General features: G+C 32.8%; 1 protein-coding gene across 8 annotated transcripts in view; it reads left to right on the top strand.

Moving 5' to 3' along the window:
* The window catches only part of LOC118197630 (potassium voltage-gated channel protein Shaw-like), an 834,105-nt gene that overhangs the window by 398,247 nt on the left and 413,892 nt on the right, over positions 1-21,966 (top strand). For 3 of the 8 annotated variants that reach the window (XM_085813379.1, XM_085813381.1, XM_085813383.1), the window contains one exon: positions 68-155. The exons of the other annotated variants lie outside the window; for them this stretch is intronic. The gene's annotated coding sequence lies outside the window, so the exon portion shown is untranslated. The remainder of the gene's footprint in view (positions 1-67; positions 156-21,966) is intronic. 8 annotated transcript variants of the gene reach the window in all.

Genomic DNA, 21,966 nt, shown 5'->3' with positions numbered 1-21,966 from the left:
AGATAATTGTAGTTAAATAAAAATTATGGGTTGACTTGTATCAACATAACTCTTATTGTCATTTTAGTTGGTACTACGAATAAGGATTTGCTCTTCACCACAGCATCATCCAAATACTTTTCTTCTGAAACTTTTTGATATGAGCCTTTGAAGATGTAAGAAGTTTATATAATTCTATAAATATTATAATTTGCAAGTATATTTTAATTTATACCAATGTTCCTGATATTTTTATTTTTAAACAAGAAGATGTAAATTGAAAAAAAAAAAAAAAGACATTAATGGAGCTTATGTTCAAAATCTGCTCCATTTCAAAAGTTTTCAATAATTAAACTAAATATAAATGCGTTATGCAAACAAGAGCAGTTTAAAGGCAAGATTTATATTCTGTCTGGATTTAGGCACGATATCTTCAAAGTGTCGGGTTTAACACATTGACAGCCCCGCTTAACAAGAATATCTTTATTTCTTGCAATACCACTAATTGGGAATATCACTGGCGAAGTAGCAATACTACTAATTGGGAAGTTATTAGTTATAACACATTTTTACCACCGTCTTTGTCATTTTTGAGCTAAACTAAAACCGTAATCTTGCATTACATTTCTCTCTTCTTCGGATAATTCTTGATAACACATAGTTTACGAGCATAATGATATGTACTACATACTGTATTTTAAAATATGAACGAAATAAAATGTGGTAAAAATCGCGTGACTAGGAAACGTGAAAGCAGTTACAGAAAGAAAGACATCTTGTTATCACTTTTTAGGATAAGCACTAATTGAATTTTATCACAAAGGTGCTATTGCACTTTCTCGTTGAATCGCTTTTGATATTTTTATCACTTTTAAATTTAACAGATGATTGGTTCTATGCCAGCAAAAACTACAGGCACAAATGATTTTAGCGTTTCAATTTTTTCGGGGAAAGAGCACAGCTAAGATATAGTAAACATTAGAAAGTGCAAGAACTGATTGATCAACTATCACAATACCAAGGGCATATACAATTAATAAAAAAGTTTTTTCGCCCACGTAAAAATCTGAACTTTTTCAGACATTTTCCAATTTTATTTTGATATTTTCGGTTGCCATTGCGCACTTTCGTTAAGAATATACCAAATTTGCAAAGCATTATCGTGTCCGGGCACAATTAAAAAAGGTTGGCTTAATAACGTAAAAAATAGTTGGAGCTAAATTTGGGCTGTAAGCGGTTGTTAAAATTCCCTAAGTGCAAACTATCATTTTTGAACTGCGCTAACACTGCTTGCTGTTTTTTAACTGTCGAAAGAAATCTGGTTAGCCATCTTTTGGAGACTTTATTCATGTGAAGATATTCAAGTAGAATGCGAAAAAAATATTAAATCAATCCGATCTTGGTGCTGTCTCTTCAGTGCTTCCAATGTCAGCTCAAGGTTACTGCTTTTTTCAATCAAGGTCAACCAGCGTGATGGCGCCGTCGTCCTACTCCAAAGCATGATTTCTTCTACTTCTGTGAGTAAAGTGACGGCGTTGAGCAGAGATTCATTGTCTCGAAATTCGGTAAGAGAAAGGTTTGGACTTTGAAAAAGCTTAATCTTTTCTGTCTACTGACCTTGGTCTGACCTTCACGAGTTTCATTTCTTATGAATCTTCAGCCTTTACGAAATTGTTTTAGCTGTACTTTTACTGCAAAAAGGGTGTAGGGTTTATATTTATTTTAACTAACATTTATTTTAAGCTATCTTTCCTGTCAAGCCTTTACTTTCCCCTAGAATTGCCAATGCCAGAGTATGTAAATCGTAGTAGAACGAGCAGAATATTCAAATTTCTAGCAGAAGTAATTGAGTTTAAATAGAAGGGAAACGATATTGTAAGGGTGCTTCTTGAATCACGAGCGTGAAGGTTGCTAGGTAGAAATTTAAGAACCGCGCGTTTCGGCCTGTGTGCCTACTTCGGCAGTTAGTTGAAACTTTCAACTTCTTAATCAGAAAGTTTGCTGAATCTCAGCTGTATCTTAGAACGCGGTTAAGATAGTTACGATTATAGAGCCTCGTAGATAGTGACTTCGTTAGTTATTCATCCTGTCATTCATTTTTAGTTGTACTTTTCAATTTTTGTTTAACCGCCGGGTCGGCGTAGTTTGTGAGCGTCGAGTGAACGCAACTGTGACTTCTAAAGTGAAATAAAAAGGGAATTAAACCCTTCTTAAGAGTCTGTGTAATTTCCAGTTCATAGCAGTCACTACTACTATTGCTGACAAGTTGGGGTCTCTCAACATCACAAGGGAAAGAGACAAATTAGCTTACACAGGGAAGAGAGGATTGAGGTCCTTTGTTTTAGTCAAAAATCTGATCCCAAAACGATTAAAACCATTTAACATTCAGAACTTGGGACGCATCACTTCATTCACAACAAATTGGCATTGAACATTTCGCAGTAAACTAGCGTATCACTCCATTCAGTAAACAATTTATAAAATGTTGATTTTTCTAAAGAAACTTTTATATACATTCATTTGGTATCTCCAGTACATGTCTCATAAAATGAAATTCATAAAATGAAAGGAGAATTTATTGCCCAAGATGTTTGATATGTGAGTCCGTAAATATTGGATTGGTAAATAATTCTTCTGTAGCAAAAGCGTGAAACAGTAGATTTATTATAAAGCAATTTACTGGGTGCGCTCATTCATGGATTATTTTAAAAATACAATTAAATTTCGAATTGTATAAGCACTTTTGTAGAAGTTGTTTTAAATCTATACGCTAATGAATAAAAAGCTGAAGGCTATATGTTTCTTAAACGCAACAAAAGTGTAGTAAAACAAACAACTGCAGCATTTTATATTCAAAATGATACCTCAGGCTTTGGAAAAGTTGTAAAGTCATTAGGTTTTTGGATGCTGTAGACGTGAAACATATGCAGTGCCTTCGCCGAGACTCAAACCCTGGACCTCTCCAATACGCGTCGAGAGTGCTTCCAATTACACTACGAAATCTTGCGGAAAAGAGGGAGAAAATAACTTAACATACTTTTAAAGGGCGACTGGGGATCACGGCATCCAGTCATCTAAAGATTCCAGTGAACGTTCCATCATTGAAAGTTAGGAAAGTGACTTACGGCTAACATCAATTTCTTGCTTCGAACATCGTGGAAATGTGTTCATTCGTTTTTCTTCAAAGAGCGCAATCTGTTTTCAACAATGACGTATAAAATATTATGTTTGTTCAGCAAAATGAAAAAAAAAATAAGTGAAAGAAGATTATTTGGTGACACTTGAAAAGACAAGAAGAAAATAAAAAGGAATATTTTTTCACTATCGAGAAACTGCTTCTGATTCTGTGTGCTTTTTTTTTCGTTTAAAAAAAATACTTCAGTCCTGAAATTTTTCTCCAAAAAATTTTAATATATTATTATTAAGGGGATTCTTACTGTTCAAAAATATCCATGTGTTTTTTCTCTGTTCTGTAAGCTGAGTGCGCAAGTTAAAATTTATATATATTACATTAAAATATCTCCATTGTTGAATTTTAAATTATTTTAAATTATTTTAAATTTTCCTTTTATTAATGTGAAAGAATGAAAAATTGCTTTATTCATTTTTAAAGAATAGAATTCTTTTAAGTATTTGAAATACGTATGTTAATAATGATTAAAATTAAATAATTATCAATTGTGTTATGAATTGCTGGTTTGTTACTGTTTCTTGAAATAGTCATTCCAGACAAACAAAAATAATTGATATTTTATTACAAATAATAGTGACACACACAAAAATAAATAGCTTAAAGCGAAAGCAGTATTAATAAACTCCTCCTCAGAGCAGGAAAAATAGCGTAAATTACCAGCGTCACTCAGAAAATAAAACTCTAAAACTTAATTCATTTAACTCTTTTCGATCCGCTAACTGCCATAGCCGATTAACAACTGTCTCGCCCTGGTTCTCGGAGACGTATATATAGGATATTATACGGGTTTCTAGAAGCTTCAGGAAAAGTCGGTATAAAAGCTTTGGAAATGCATTTTGCTGAATCCTGCAGATTGCCGTCAAGTTGGCGAGAAGTCGCTAAATTTTACTGAATCCATTCGGTAGCGTTTTCGCCAGTAAAATTCAGTCGTAAGGTTTTGAAAATTTGCTTTCCCAAGTGTTTCAGAAAGTCTCCAAGCTGGTGAGAAATTGTCACATCTCGCCACCATGGTGAGAAAAATTGTCATGAAGCCCCTGTCAGCACCATGTCTCGCGTTCCAGTTAAGATAATTTTACAATTTAAACGTTAGTGAGTTCAGCATTGGAAACACTACACCTGTACAGAGGAAATAAACCTTATATACAGAAATTATATCTTAAATTTAGTTGCACAAAGTAAACTCTTAAAGTGTTACCCTAAATGAATAAACAAAAAAATCTGAAAGCTTTCAGATTTTATATTACGCCCAAAGGAGCATTATTTTCACGGGAAATTCAAAACGGGATTTTCAGTGTGATACAGATAGTCAGTCATTCTACGTAAAGTACCGTTAGACCATTGTAACGCCTTTGCGTTGCTACGCTACCAACATAATACCAGTAAGAAATATAAAGAAACCTTGCGCATAAAATATCCGTGCTTGAAGATGCACGTAATATTAATGCTAATGGAACACTTTGAAATCTTTGAGTTTGTTAATGGAAAACTCATTCAAATATTACAAAATGTGAAATAGATAATCAAACAAATTCCAAACCTTGGATTCCAGGTGTCCATATTCGAGTGGAGGACTACGTTATTCAAATTTGGATGCTTCTAGGTTCCACTGCTTTTCATAATGCGAGAAACATACATACATTTATGCAGATTCTAAATTATTTAATTTCGTTAAATATAATGTAGGGCTATAATATTTGGTGGCAATAATTTGAATAGTCGAACGCCGCTTTATAGTGAACTAAGGCAAAATGCCAAAACGAAATTAATAGCCCATCTGAGCTAACGCCCTTTGGGCTAACAAGCAATAAACCGTGTTAAATCAACAATGCAATCAATGCAATCTGAAAACTACAATGCAATCTGAAAACTACAATGCAATCTGAAAAACGTAAACACCTACAGGAATTTACATCAGTATATGAGGAAGGATACTAAAAGTTAAATAGCTTAAGGAATTTCTATAATATATATCATCCACAAAATACCATAATAACCGTACATAATCGCGATAATAACCTTTGGTTCAAAAGTTACTTTATATTACCTACCTAAGAGTGACGAATGCATTAAATATTCAGGTACTGAATCTTATGTTATTTATCTGTAGAAGGTGAAAAAATTTAATAACCATGTTCCAACATAACCGATATATATATCACGAAATATGGGAGAGTTAGTTTATTCAAAAATTGTGAAGCCTAACCTACTCTTCTCGTTTCGTGTTCTAGCTCCTACCAAATCGAAGTCTGATGATCACTTGACTGCGCGTTCTATCTCTACTCCCATTCCCCGATTTACATATTTGGAACATTAGGGAGGTATTTTTGTTCATTTTATGTTAAAGTTTCATTTATTTCCCTTCCTCTTTCTCATCAAATTGGGTTACTGCAGTGGGTATTTCAGTGTTCGAAAAATGTTCTTTCCGGCAGACCTAAAGCTGAAAGGAAAATAAAATGTTTTATTATAATTATTGCAAACGACAATTTGTCTTGGGTGATGCTGAAGGAAAAACAAACTACAGTTTGTCAGTCTGTATAATTTAGAAACTTAAATTTGCTCTCGAACGTAATACAAACGTTACTGCTTCAAGTGGTTTTCACTAGCCGCTTGCGCAGACATCCCTTGGAAATGGCTATTATAGAAAAGATAAAATGTGTTATAAGGTATTTCTTCCACCTTCTTAGCATGCCTTCGTGGTGTAGTGGTCAGCAAGCTCGACGCGTATTCGAGAGGTCCGTGGTTCAAGTCCCGGCGAGGGCATTGCTCATTTTTCATTTTTCCTGTGTTAAAAATATCTAATGTCCCTACAGTGGCGCCCGAACTAAAAACGGTGGCGGATGGTGATTCTCCCCCACCAGGATTTGGCGATTGGGCCTCCTAATCCCCAATCGCCCTTTAAAAGGGGGAGTATATAAGGTATTTCTTCCGCCTTCCTAGCATGCCTTCGTGGTGTAGTGGTCAGCCCGCTCGGCGCGTATTCGAGAGGTCCGTGGTTCGAGTCCCGGCTAGAGCATTGCTCATTTTTCACCTCTCCTGCTTTAAAAAATACCTAATGTCTCTACAGTGTAATAATTTTAAGGATTCCAGTTGGTGTCATTTCAAATCGTATTTAATATTTATGATTATACATCTCCTCATTTTAATGCATTTGTTTTCCTTCCTTGTACAAAGTAAAGGAATTATTGTAATGGCGAAAAATTTCAGGTATAATATTTCAATGGAAATATCCATTTCCCGAATCCCTTTGGACGGTGCTCTTACGTGACTCTTTACGTACGGGCAGAATAAAGAACTATTTTTTCCAAAACGGATTGTCAAATTCGATGCAAAAGAATTTTTTTTTTCATGACGTCTGTACGTGTGTATGTATGTATCGCGCATAACTCAAAAATTGGTTAACCATAGAATGTTGAAGAACTGGTATAGTATCTAGTTGTACACCTACCTTTTTACCAATTTGGCAATGCCAAACATATATGTATGTATGTAAGATATAACAAAATACGATAGCTGCTATAAAAAATAATTGGCGACCTCAAAATTAACATTCTAGATTTAATGATCTCCCCATAAATTCATCTGTTCTCCCAAATTCGAGATCTTTCGATGTTACGTAACGCTGCTTGAAAAGGGTAACCGAAACTAATAATTAATCAATTATAACTTATCTCTAGAATTTCTCCTACCCTGGTATAAACCCCCTTGCAGTTAATTACGTTACTTCTGCTAGCTCTTACCTTGCTAGTATCTCCTCGCTTTGGTAAGGATCAATGTAAACAGCAGTTTATTATATTTCATTACGATTGAATCATAGAAATGTACCGGATTTCATTATGATTGGGCAAACATCTATGGAGATGATTTTATATGTCTGAAAATAAAGACTGGAAATTCTTCTTCAAGTTCATGTTTTGTTATCTTCATCTGTAAGTCTTCACGCTCAGCTACGATGACTGCAAGCAGATTTCTCTCCTATGTTCCCTGAACCATGACATATATATAGATCTCTCTCTCTCTTTCTCTCTCTCTCTCTCTCTATATATATATACATCTACATCTTTACCCCTCTTAAAAGTCTTTACCAGGCCTTTATTTTTCGCAATGATTGGCGGAAGTCATATGCTTCCAATTACATAAGTGTTTTGAATTTTCATGCTTTTGGAAGATCAGATTTAAAACAAAAATCTCATTTTTCACAAATAATGAAATCTAACTTTTATTGCGGTTTCCCGCCTCCTACACGTTTATTTATAAAATTAGAAGTTTGACACCCGTACGACAAAAAATAACCGGGATATTTAATTTCAAAATTTGCAATTTTTGATTTCATTTTAACTTGCTATGAGAGATCGGTTAATTAGGTTAAAATAATTCGATAAAATAAGTTTAAATGAATTGCACAAAAGTGTGCACAATTTAATAGGCCGTACAAAGAAGTCCTGTGGGTCTACATCAGATTTTTATTAAAATGAATCGCATTAGAAAATATGAAAATTGTTTTCAAGAACTCAGTTTGTTGCTTTCCACTCAGTAACAGGAAAATGAAATTTGATAGCATACTATATTATGCTTTACTGAATGGCAACTTTGGTGCCTGGAGATAATAAGTATTTTATTTCAGACACTGGCAATATATCGCCAACTTAGCAATTTTGTAGAAGATTTGGGATAAAACACTTTAGAAGCGCTTCGACCGATTTTTCCCCAAAATTTCCAGAAATTCGTATAGCACCATATAAACACGGATCTGAGACCTAGGAGAAAATCAGTAGTTAACCATCTCCGAAAGTTGAGTCACAAACAGAATTAGCTGAGTTGCATTTTAGAGTTTATTCTGCGAAGGAATATCTGGAATTTACGATTTTCTCTTGCGCTAAGGAACATTTGCTTAATATCTTTCATAATATCCTGTAATTGGTTAATACACTGTTTCTTCTTTAGTTAATTACAACTGTTTATTTCGCTAGTGTCGTTACTTTTTGTAATAAATTTTCAGTTTTCTTTTTTCTGCTCATCTGAAGTGAATATTTAAAGACATAGTCTTGAACCCGTAGCTCGCAACACTATAAACTTACAAAAGGTAAGCATCATTGAAGTACGAAATTTTGATAAATTTTTAGCCTGGAAATTTGTCCGTTGTGCTTGATAATAAAGAGAACTGTAAATACTATGATTAAAGATGATTTTTAACAGAAGTATAAATAAGCCTTAACCCAAAACTAAACTAAAAATGAATTAAAAATCAAAGAAACATTAAATGTCATTCCTAACAGAATAGGGAGATTCTCAACAATTTCATAAAATCGAATATATATATAACAGAATAATACTCAATATTTCCCGAGTTACCGTCGTAAAAAGAAATGTAATCGAAATACAAACTGGAAAATTATCTTGCTATATCTTTTGCATCATCGTAAAAGACGGAGTAATGGTCAGTTTCAATAAGATTTCGAGATCTTTTTTATTGCTATATTATTGGCTTTTATTGAATGCTTTGGCAATTTCGGTATTTTATTTTTATTGTTTGCGTTTCTCATTCTGATTCCATATATACTTATATTTTATTTTAGGAGCATTCTTTTTCCTTTGTTTATAACAGTTATAAATTCTTAATTAATTATTACCACTTCATAAAATCCGAAGACATCACGTAACATGCTATTATCTCAATGTTACACTTTTAATTTTTATTTGTATTATACCAGTTTGAACGTGATAAATAACTTTTAGACTGATTTTACTTAATAATTTTGCTTTAATTTTATATGATTATTTTTATTCTATAAGTATGGTGAAAATTTTCATTCAAATGGCATAAGACTGTGGTCCCAAATTTAAATTATTTACAACAAATACAATTAGTGAAATGTCTTCGGGAGCCGCAAAAAATTGCTTTGGAGCTGCCAGGTTCAGATCATTGCCATAAAACAATAATACCATAACCAAACAGTAGTAAACATTTTAAAAAAGGACATGCTTTCTTACTGTACTGCAGTATAATTATGCAAGAAAACAAAAACTATCAGATGGAGACATATTTTATCTCAAACAAATAACAACGATATATAAAATTAAACAGAAATAACGGTGTGAAAACAAATCGGCTTGGTCTCACCTGCGACCTATATTGATGCATTTCTTTGCTTTTTCAGCGTTTGGGTGACATGAAATATATCATGGATGGAAAGCAAAAATTTTGAGGGACATCTTTTATTTACAAAAACGTACAATGACTAAGGTACGATTTTAAACGGTTTACATAAAAAGGAACTTTTGGTCATAAAACATCTTGTGTATTGAAAATATCATCTTTGCTACACGGTTCACTTTGGCAATTCCTTACATTGTTGTAAAAAATTATGTTTGGAATGTGAATTGATAAAAATACCCGGATAATGAAAAATATCGGAATTTTCTTTAGATATCGTCACCTGTACAAATTGCTACAGGACCTGTCCAATTTCTGCTACCGCTTGGAGCTGTGATAAAGTTTTCAAATTTTTGCCAATTTATTTGATCTTCTGGCATGTATATGCACAACGTTTATCCAAACTGTTAACACACAAAAATACCATAGTACTTGAAAACAGTAAAAAACATCCAAATGTTTAATTTGATTATTAGTCCAAAGGGGCAATTTGACCTGAAGGACTATTATTTTCTTTTTGGCATTTTGCGTTGGTTCACTATAAATTCCGATTCACTTTTCAAATTGTTGCCACCAAATATTATCGCCCTATATTATATTTAAAGAAATTAAATAATGAAGAATTTTCATAAACGTATGTATATTTCTCGCATTGTCATAAAACAACGGTACCAAAGCCTTCCAATCTTGAATAACGTACATTCCTACCCGAATATGGGCATCTGGAAGCCCAAATTTGGAATTTGTGTTATTATCTATTTCATATTTTGTAAGACTTTAACGAATTTTTGATTAACAAACTCAACGATTTAAAAGCGGGCAATGGCAACACTCTACGAGGAGGGAAAAAAACATTTGTATCTCCAGCGTTTTGCGGAACTGTGCATCAGAAATTCTAAAGATATACTCATTTTAAAATTATTTTGCGATATTGCTGTTGAACTGAATCTTATGGTTTATGTGCGAAGAACATTATATTTAATAAATAAAGGTAACACACAAAACTTTAAAAAAAAGTCGCTGAAACCTTTCAGATTTTTTTAAAATTATTAATGTTTTTATTTTATTTTTGTTTTGGTGCTGTAGATGGTGATGAGGTGCAAAGCAATTTAAAATGAAATCCTAACTTTTAATCTTTTGTTTTGAAAAAACAGAACACGTTATTCTTTTATATTTAAAATTCTGAAGTTTAAAATTCCAGTAAATGTCAGTTCCTAGCTGAGACAGCGTAAAACATGCAGATAAAAACTCTCTACCTTAACGGTATTTTACTGAACTACAAACAATACAGCTGTATTAATATTAAATCCTTTATTTTTCAACTCTTGAAACAAAACTATATCTACTCTTAAAAACAAAATTCTGGATTCTTAAAAGAAATCCAGTATCAAAACTGTACCCACAAAAAGCTAATACAATATTATACAAAGGAAATTTTGAATTACTTGCATTTTATGTTATTTACAGTTACACATTTTATTACCGTTACATTTCTTCCCCTACCTGCGTGTTCATATCACGTCCGGGTGACCAGTTGTTGCTTCAGAACAACTCAGTTGATACAAGGTATGAAAATGCAGATAGAACTCACTACCTTAAGGGCATTTTACTGAACTACAAACAACTCTGCAATATTAATACGAAATCGTTTATTTTTCAAATCTAGTGGTAAAAGTAAATCTTCTCTTAAAACAAAACATTTGATTCTAAAAGGAAATACAGTGTCAAAACTGTTGCCACAAAAAGGTAATACAATAATATGCAAATTGAACATTTATAATTATTAAGATATCTGTGAGTTGCTTTTAAATTAATTTACATTTTATGCCATTACATTTATACACTTTATACTGTTAGAAATGCAATCAAAAGAAATGTTGTAAGTCTTAATATTATGATCTAGTTTTATGATTTGCGTTCTGCAAACTTTTTTAATGTTAGTTTTAAAATATTATGAGATGAATGAGTTTAAAGTCATGAGTTGCCAGCTTATTATTACTTTAGTTATAATGGTTGTTATTTATTACATGGTTGTTATTTATTGTTTCCAGCGTTAGTGACATCAGATACAGGTACAGGTAAAAGTACGGAAGACACCAGCGATGTACCATTGGTCAACTTGTAATGCCTTCCCATACTAACTCACCTTTTAAAAAATGCAAGCTTTATAACAATTTACAAAGAGAGGTTGCGAAAATGGACAACTGAAGCTTTCCAAATTATCTAAAGTTCACCTATTATGGTATATCCTGCAATCCTACCGTATACCCCGCATCCAGTATTTATTAAAAATAATGATTTAGGACATAAAGAGATTACAATATAGTCTCTGTACAATTTGAAATTCTCAAATTAAATTGAACATCTGTTTTAATGCCACAAAAATAACAGATAAACTTAATGAGATAAATATAATAAGGACTGGAACCACAATATTATAATGAACTGTAATAATAATACTAAGGAGGTACGTGTTATTTCAGTTATAAAAGGTTATTACTGTTTATAAATTGCACAAGTCAAATCATTTTATACATTCACAGCGTGTTAAATTTACAAAATTTATGCAGTATGAGAGCTTGTACTTGACAAGGATCTGGGCAGTAGGGAGATATTCATTGCATAATGGTTTGAAAATTCGGATATTGATGTTTGCCTTTAATTAGAAACCTTTGGAATGCCAGAAGATCAATATGTGGAAATTTTATGTGTATGTCCTCAGTTAAGGAGCATAAGAATGCGCAGAAATATGTGGGAAAGCGTCTGTGTCCTGTTAAACAGTAATTTAATGAAGGATTCGTGTATAGAGATGGAAAGTTTACATTGGGTATTAAGTTACATGTACGTCTTCCATGTGAAACATTATTCCACGCTTGGCAAGACTTTGAAGTAAGTTGTTTTAGTTGGTACATGAAATAAGAGCTACTCCATGGAAGGGTGATTTCAATATCATCTTGATCAAGAGCTTCTTGTTTGGCTATCGGTGATATCAGCAACTTATTTAATACTAGAAACCCCGGCGGTCATACGAAATGACGGCTGTTCTAGATACTATAAGTTGTAATTAATATGATTTGTGCAAAGGCGACTGCTAATTCAAACTGAATTACCCAGGGCAGGCGGCGAGGACGCCTCTTTGCTTACTGTCCCATGGGGTTTCCCTCTTCTACTTGCTTAATTGCTTAAAGTAGAGTGCAATGAAGGAAACCACTAGCGGTATATTTCTTAAGAGCCACCGCTAGCTCAATAAATAAAGGTGATTTAAATAATAAAATGTTAATACACATGTCAAAGATCTCTTTCTACACAACATTTCTTGTGTAGATCTTTCCATCATTTTTAAGCTCGCCTTGCAGAGGACCATCCATTATTTTTAATCTTACGTCCATTCTTTCAAGAACTCTTGAACAGGCAACATGAAGTTGACCGTGTCTAAATGCAGGCTCAGATAAAAAAATGCCTATACGCTTAAGCGTTTGGCCGTGAGACTTATGGATGTTCATAGCAAAGGCAAGTTTCACACGAAATTGTCTACATCTCAATTGAAACGGCAACCCTGTGCCGTGACAATTCTCCCCATTGGCTAGTACAGTTACGCAAGCAACCAATAAGATATCGGCGACCAACAGACACTTAAGCCGCATATATATATATATATATGGGGTGAAGAATATATATATATATATATATATCATCTCCTCCGAAACGGCTGGCTCCCGGGCTTAGTGAAGCACACCGTTGGATTCCGCAGGTCCGTGGCACGACATTTTGACCATTTCGTCTTCGCGGGAATTTAATTAGCCGAGATATTAATTAAAAACTAATTTTCCCTACTTTTCCCTACATTTTGCACTTTCTTTCTTGGGTTTTTCCTATTGGAGGTATTTGGCTACGTGCCAAATTATTTTTTCTCGAATATCTACGGAACGGGGCCGAGTTGAAATTCGGTACGCGTATCCTCGGATTCCAAAAAATTCTCCGAATCCATCGATGCTGTTCTAATCTTTGTACAACTTTAATCGGTTGAGATATTAATTAAAAACTGCGGAAACGTTAATTTCCGCGCTCATTTTTCCGAATGGCAACAATAACCTATCGGCGACAGACACTTTAGCCGCTTATATATATAAAGAAAAGAAAATTCATGAAGGCGAAGATAAAAAAGCGCCGAAGAAAAAGAGGAGCGAAGACGTAAAAAATGTGTGTAGTGTAAACGCATTCACCTGATAAATGTTTACGTTTACAAGTAAAGTTTTTGGAAATGAGAGCAATCAGAAGTAACCTGCGAGAGCTCTTTGAGTAGTCAAAAATTGCAGTTTTGTCCTTGCTGTTGACTAGTTAACATCAACACTAAATAGTTAAAAAAGTTAATTCTGTTCGTGCCTAGACAAATTAACATCAGTACTAACACATAAAAAATATATTCGGAACAGATCTTTGGGGATTAAAAACAAGTATTAAACGTTGGACAGACTACAAGTACACTGCCGGAAAAAAAAGGGGGGTGGACAGTTCTGTATCTCCCGTTTTACTGGAGCGACTGACGAAATTCAAATTGCAATTTTCATGTCTCGAAAACGCGACTTAGAACATATCTTAGATTTATATAATAGCATTTTTCTAATATAGTTATTTTGACACAAAATCGGACTTTATCTGAAATAACATATGAATTTTTTCCATACTTCAATTCTACGACTCAAATTATGTCTATATATCCAATTTTGTAAATTTTGGTGCGAAATTTAGAGAAATTTAAAAATTTATCTTCGCGAATTTTTTCAGTTTGCGCCAAGAATAATTCACTTGGCGGAATTCTTAATTTATAGTAACCCACTAACCTTCCTTATTTTCCATTGATGCACGAGAAGATAAAAGGACCATCGTTCATTCATTCAAATAATTTTAACCATTATTTCGTTATCATCGCTTATATTAAATACGCCTAATTTCAAAACGCGCCAAAATGTAAAGATAGACGCCTGGACGGCTTGTTAGTTAGGGAAGGTAAACGGCTGAGTTGGCTTCCGACACAGGTATAGATATATCCATGCAGAATTGGTTACAAATTCGGCGGGAGTCAACCACTAGCTACCAGGCCGCAGCTCTGGGCATCTCCGGTTGAGCAGACGGCATTTATAAAATGCAAAAAAAGAGATATACATGTGCATACAAGGCACCTTCAAGAAGACTACAACAACGTTCATAGAATTATATACATGTGCGTGCAAGGCACTTGAAGAAGAGTACAACAATGTACAAAGAAATATATACATATGCATACAAGGCACTTGAAGAAGAGTACAATCAATATATATATATATACGCATATAAATACGAACTCATATACAGATATATACACTCTTACATACATAGATATTCCGAAACAAATAAAAGTATACATACTCTCACTCATATTGATATATACACTCATACATATACGTTATCATGGTAGTTAAAGTTTACAAGAAGCAAGCCATTGAGGTACGCGTGATCCTTAGTATAAATTAGGTACCATAAATAAAAGATATAAACATGTACAGATACATTACAGCATTCAGATACAGTACGAACTTTATGTATGAGAACCTGGCACAGCATAAATACAAAATTACACATTGAACATTCATATCACATACTGTGTTGCGGACATATTGAACTAGCCTATATAGACTTTTATGACTACTATCTTCCAGTGTCAGAAGAGTAATTGCTAGTACAGTAGTCAATTATTGTTTTCAGTTTCCGCTGGACAACTCTGTTACTTTGTAAATTCTGAAACCAAGTTAGTTAGAGAAGCCTAGTGTGGTACCTAAGGGCCCGGGTTCAAATCCCAGAGAAGGCACTCATGCTTTTGTAAATGTGTAGTGTATTTGCGGCATGGGGGGCACTCTAAATATATGGCGAACCGACTCCCTAATGGATCGGTGGATCTCTGTTATGGATATCTCTTGCGGATCGCGCGCTCGCATTGTCAAGCATTGATGCAAACATAAAAAAAAAAAAAAAAAAAAAAAAATAGAAAGAAGAAGAGACAGATAATTATTATATCTGAATAGTGGGTTCCTGCATATGGATTGCATAAATTCTAGTTTTATCAGAAAAATTCAAACTAAAATATATGAGATGTTAGTAAAATAGAACAACGCAACTGAGTCATAAAAATGCTACTGTTTGTAATAAATTTATTGATAACTAGAGCTACATTACGAGAACAGGTAGTTGAACTAAATATGACAATAATACGGAAGGAATGTTTCATTTTGGAATATTAACTTTAACTTGCAATAATTTAATATGCTCATTTTCATTGTCGAACTTTAATTTCATTTGAAAATTTTCCTTAAAAATTCAAAGCATTCCAAAATAGAAGTTCTTATAAAATCTTTTTTTCTGTAGAAAACTATCGAACTTTAAAATTCTCAAGAAAAGAAAAGAAAATCACTTATCTCGAAGGCGAAACTGAATTTATTTCCAGCTTTTGCTTGAACAGTTCAATACATTTAAATTTAAAGGCAGTGAAATTTTTTTCCAACTCATGAAATATCCGCTGAGTTTGCAAATTCGAATGCAATACCTTAGCAGATGTCGAGAGTGTATCGCTTCTCTGCTGAAATTTTACTTCTTTATATTCCAATATTTCTCTTATGACAACTAAAAAAAATTATTTCACCACAGTGTGAAATTGTTATATTGCGTTGATATTAAGAAATTGTTTATTCGTCTTAATAATTGAAATCACAATTCACTTTGCGTTCACAATTGTACGTCAAAAGTAAAATTTTGGAATAAGAAAAGTAAATAGCTAAGTAAATACATTTATGTTTTCAGCTTTATTAATACAAACATGAATTTTTTAGTTTAGTTATTTATCAAAGGAATTATACGTTTTCTTCATGATTATTATTATTAAGAAGTCTCGTAACATACATTTTAGATGAAAAATGCTTCTTTTTTTCACACATCGTTTTTCCATTCAACACATAAATATATGCAATTCAAGAAACAATAGTTGTATTTCTCGATAATTATGCAGTGCATAAAACCCATACCAGTTGAAATTCCTTTAGTAGCCTTTGCCAAGATGGAAAATTTATCGTCTAGAAAATTATTTATTCCATTCTCCTTCTTTATTCGATAAACATTTGAATAATAATTTCAGAATTTTCAGCTTTTTATAAGTTTAAAGTACTAGAATATTTTGATTCAGTTTTTTGATAATGTATCAGATTTTCTTTTACTTAATATACTAAATAGTCTTAAATAATGTAAGGTGCTTCGAACTTTGGTAATTAAGGCAGTAAAAGTTTTTAAATAATGCAGAATTATTCAGTGGTGCTGCCCAAACGGGGTAGTTAGCGAAGCTGACTGGCGTACGAAGAGCCCGGTTTCAAATCCCTGAGAAAGCATGGATGTTTGTAAATGCATAGTGTCTGGCATGAGAACACTGAATATGCTTTGAGCACTAAATATGCACATACGAAATTTCCAAAATTCCTAGCATTCCATAACTTAGGTGCGACTGGAAGGGCGGGGTGGTCCGGCAACGCCATATTGACCGATCGAAGATAGTAATGATATATCTTCCACAATTTCAATTTGAATAACAATGGAGAAAATTGGTTATGAAAAGAGAAATCATAGGAAAACATCTTATTTTTTTCCGGAGATAAATCTGAGATCGAGCAATCAAACGAATGAAATCATTGAAAATTTTGGAGTTTTTGAACTATCGGAAATTTTGCAATTTTGCAATTCAAAGGAGAAGATTTCGTTTAGTTTTTAGTAATATATTTTTAATTAAAAATATCCTTGAGTTTATTTTATCAGCTTTTGATGTACTAAGTATTTTTGCATATTTTACAATTCTGAGAGCAATTTAAATTCTTATATACATTTTAAAATTTCTCTTTAAAATTGCGAAATATTCTGCTTAATTCAGAGATATTACCTAAGTATAAATCATTTGGAATTCAGAATTTAAATCACATAAATTGCTCTATTTTTAATGCAGAATTTAAGTCGTTTAAGTAAAATATATTCAAGATGGATATTCTCAGAATTAAATGTGTCATGGAATGTAGCTAGGTGTCATTTATATTTTCCACTTGCGGAATTTATATCACAGCATTTGATTTACGTTTCGTTGCTATGTTGGTGACGTCAGTGATTTAGTTGTAAAATATTTTACATTTTATTCATATTCAGCATTATTTACGCTTTGGGTACTTTATTTAGTGGGCACATGTCCATAGCAAATAGTCGCTTGGAAGTATGAGGAATTTTATTACACTATGGTTATGTAAGTTAATTTAGTTTCTTCTGGTAAAATTACATTGAAATTCGTTGGAGTGCGTAAAAACCATTTTTTTCCGCGCTTAGTAGATATTTTCCTGTATTTGCTGAGACTCGCGAAGTCCCGGAAAGAAAAATTGCTTCCTCGGTTTAGCTTTCGGCACATTAAATGCGTGAATCTTCGTTTGAGAAAGAAAACAACATTAATTCAGTAAGTCTTATTTGTAGACTCGTGTTGTGAAAATAAGAGGTCATAGAACACTAAGAATAAAATAGAAAGATGAAGATTAACTCTCTAGTTTCTCATTAATAAAATGCTTAATTAAAGTCTGATCTTCTAAATAAGTTTTTTTTATACAGTTGCAGATATTAGAAGGAGTTACATATGTCTGTAGAAAAAGATAGACGAGATTGCTTTTTGGCTTTTGGAGGGCTTCAGTTATACCTAAGCAAGAGTCATTACGATGAATTCATATGATTATGGGTTGGACGATTTATGCACTAGTATGGTTTCAGTGCTGGTTTAAGTAATTTTGGGGGCCCTCCCTTCCAACCTGGAATATGTGGATTCTCTAACGTCCGCTTTAAAGGTACACTGCGGGAGAAAAAAATGGGACAGTTCTATATGTTCTGTTCTATTACACCGATTGACGAAATTCAACTTGCGTTTTTCATGTCTAAAAAGCGCAACATAGAATAAGTATTAGGTTTATATACAGCATTGTTCTAATATAGGTATTTTGACTCAAAATCGGACTTTTTCTCAAATGACATGCCAATTTTTTCCATATTTCAGTTCTGCGACTCAAATGATGCGAAACTGCCAAATTTTGTAAAAATTGCATGAGAATTTTTTAAAAAATTAGCTCTCAAAAATTTTAGTTCCTCAATCTTAATTGATTTTGGAATATATATTTAATAATATCTCGTTTATTTGTTAAACCTATTTGATTCTTTTTTTCAAATTTCGAAATTTATATTCCTTCCTAATAGCATTCGTCCTTTTCTTGTGATTTTTTTTAAACATTTGTACTTTTAAATAATTTTTATAAATGTTTCGAAATAAATTTTGAATCATAATCTATAAAATCTTTACATCATCTTAAAGTAGATGTATTTCTAAGCACACCTACAAAAAATGACAGTTTTTTTATTCAAAATTTAGGAACGTACACGTGAACTTATATATTGGCGCGTTTTGAAATTTGACATATTTGTTAAAAGCGATAAAAACATCGAATGTGGTTTAGGCACTATGTTAAAATTATTTGGAAGTAGGAACGATGAGACTTTTTCTCCGCTCATGCACGATGTAAAAAAGGTAGGAACGAAGTGGCTTTTTTTCCGCTCCTGCACAATACAATAGAAGGGAAAGGAAAATATGTTTCCATACATTAAGAAGCTCGCCAAGTGAATTATTCTTTCGCAAACTGGAAAATTTCGCCAAGATAAACTTTTGAATGTCTCCGTAAATTTCGCACCGAATTTTGCAAAATTTAATACTTAGGCATAATTTCAGTCGTAGCATCGAAATTTGGAAAAACATTGTTATTTTCTATATGTTATTTAAAAAAAGTCCGATTTTGTGTCAAAATAGCTATGTTAGATCAATGCTATATATAAATATAATATATATCTTACATCGCGCTTTCGAGACATGTAAAACGCAATTTGAATTTCGTCAATCGGCCCAGTAGAACGGAAGATATGGAATTGTCCCCCTTCTCAGCCATATAGAATAAAAAACGCTGATGCGTTACTTTCTTCTCATAAATTAAGGTAATCTCTGCTTCAAAAGAAAATTCAATTTTTTAAAATTTATACATTTGGTGTCGATAGATTGAAAACCATCCCATTAACATCTGAACCAATTCATTTGCTCTGTAATATCCTAGCTAAAATGGTAAAATAAAGTTCCTCGAAAGTTAGAATAATGAAGATCTAAAGTAGCGACGATTCGCTGAGGTCTTGTGAGTAAGCAACAACTTCGGAAACGGGTTAAAATAAAATTTTATTCCAACTGAGAATAGCTTTACAGATAACCCCTCTTGGGCGACAAGAAGTCTCCACTTGGGCTTCAACTCAAAATTGAAAATGTAAAACTAACTAAATAAAATTAATTTGGGGCAAGGGCAGGAAAACGTCGGTGGAGCACTAGAACTTCGTCAGTGGCTTTTACACGTATTGCTCCGCCAGCCGCACAACTGTACCTGCTGAGCGTTAGGTCGGTCCGCATCAGAAAACAGCCCAACCAAACATTTACAGAGATACTTTACATTAATTCTAGATTTCGTATTAAATATACGATTACAATAACCCGGTAAACAATTATTACAATGAACTTAATCGATTAACAAAAATTGGATTAAGACAGATTAATATAACATAATTACATCAATTATACATTAGTGCACCATACAAACAATACATTTACATTAGTATAGCTAATTACATTAAACCTTATTGTAGAAAATGTTGTGCATCTCCTAGTACACTGTCGTATTTCAAAGGAGATTATATTATTAATATATTTCCTTTCATTTTTATCATTTTACAGACAATTAGAACATTTCCGAAATCTTACATTGTTTCTGTATAGTAATATATCATAATTACATCGCACATGTATTAGTACATCGCATAATACTTACATTTACATTAATATATCTAATTACGTCAAATTATATTGGACAATTTTTTTAATGATTTAACTATTACATTTTTTTCTCTTTTGCATCTCCTAGTACATTGTCATATTCTTAATGTAATTATTTTGTTAAACACTTCTTACTATTTTTAGCCTATTTCAAGCATTTGCAACATTTCTGAAATCTTGCATTATTTTTGTAAGTTGTGGAATATATGGTATTTATACGAACATGATAACGTCTTGACATATATTTTCTCTTTTATATGAGAAAAGTTTCTTCATAATCAAGGAAATATTTTGTTGTAATTGAGGGATCGTTAGTAAGCATTTAATGTACTCAGGCGTAATTTGTATCCTTTCTTTGCAATGTAGCTCTTTTGCGAGCTGGCACTTGAAAATAAAGTGTTCTGGATCTCCCTTTTTCCCCGATACGCATTTGTCTGAGTCACTCTCCTATAGTTGGCTCTTAATTGAGGATCACCGTCGTATACTAGCTGGCATGTGTTAAGTATGGCGGCAGAATAGCAAGCTTTTAGCAACAACGTGGCCGAAAGGCAAAACACACTTTGCTACTGACTCCACTTTACTACTAACTCAGACTTCAGCTTAAATACTAGTTTCTACCTTATTTGCATAAAAAGTAATACGGTAAATCATTCTGGTAGGAAAACGTAGGTAGCAAATAAAGAAGGTAAAGGAAAGGCTTGTTCAAAAATAACTATTATACAAAGAAAATAAAACTTTTATAGCTTTTTTAAATAACATTTTTCAAATTCGTTTACCTAGAATCTTCAGTAACATATAGCGTTTCATGAATACGTTTATCTGGAATTACTTTATTCATTTCATTCATATGAATTAGAATATTGTATCATATGACAGGAGGTAAAGAAAATTTAAATGCTGCGATTTCTTTTAACAAACTAGATGTCTCACCAAAACAGGTGAATCCTTTTAAAATTTTCATTTAGCTCTTCTGAGACATATACCATAGTCTTAAGCTCTAACTTAACAAATTTAAAGCTTTGAGTTCACGTTTCCTATACAATTTCACATACTGGTTTCAAAGACAATTGCACATGACTAGTCAGAATTTCACGATGCTTCGTTGATGCAGGTAATAAAGAAGGCATTCATCCCTTCCTCCAAAAGAAGCATTTTCTTTTCTAATAATTCTTGTAGTGTTTCATAGATACAGAAAATAAAACACACAATATTTGCTCATACACACAGACAAAAAGAGTACAGTCTTTTCATTGTTCTTTAAAACTGAATTTTTTTTTCCAGATTCGGTTTGTGAAATTTTATTGCTGTAGTCATTTTTGTTTGTTTCATGTCCCTTACGATTATACTGTTACGAATTTTGCATTTATATAGCTAATTTTAGTAGAATTATAATTAAAATTGTTGTATTTCGCCGTGCAATGCAGCGCGAAACAAATTTTAAGGGAAAGCTGTGCCGGAAAAGTAAGAATATAGGAGCACGTGCATTTAACATTGAGTAAACGGATATCTCGAAATTAAATTAATGTAATTGGCCACTATGTTAGTTATAACCTTAATTACATCCTCTTATTACTTTCCAGAAATCTCGAGAAGCAGAAATTACTAGAAATTTCTCGCGGCCGGTTGAAAACTATAAAATGCCGGAGAGAGAGCGTCACAGTTCAGTTGTGAGTTGTTATTTCCGCGTGAATT

The sequence above is a fragment of the Stegodyphus dumicola genome, chromosome 3 (assembly GCF_044657685.1).
Source record: "Stegodyphus dumicola isolate Sdum_Otavi_A_Nest chromosome 3, ASM4465768v1".
Lineage (NCBI taxonomy): Eukaryota > Metazoa > Arthropoda > Arachnida > Araneae > Eresidae > Stegodyphus > Stegodyphus dumicola.
Note: the sequence above shows the minus strand (reverse complement) of the source record. Positions and strands in the feature narration are given on the sequence as shown.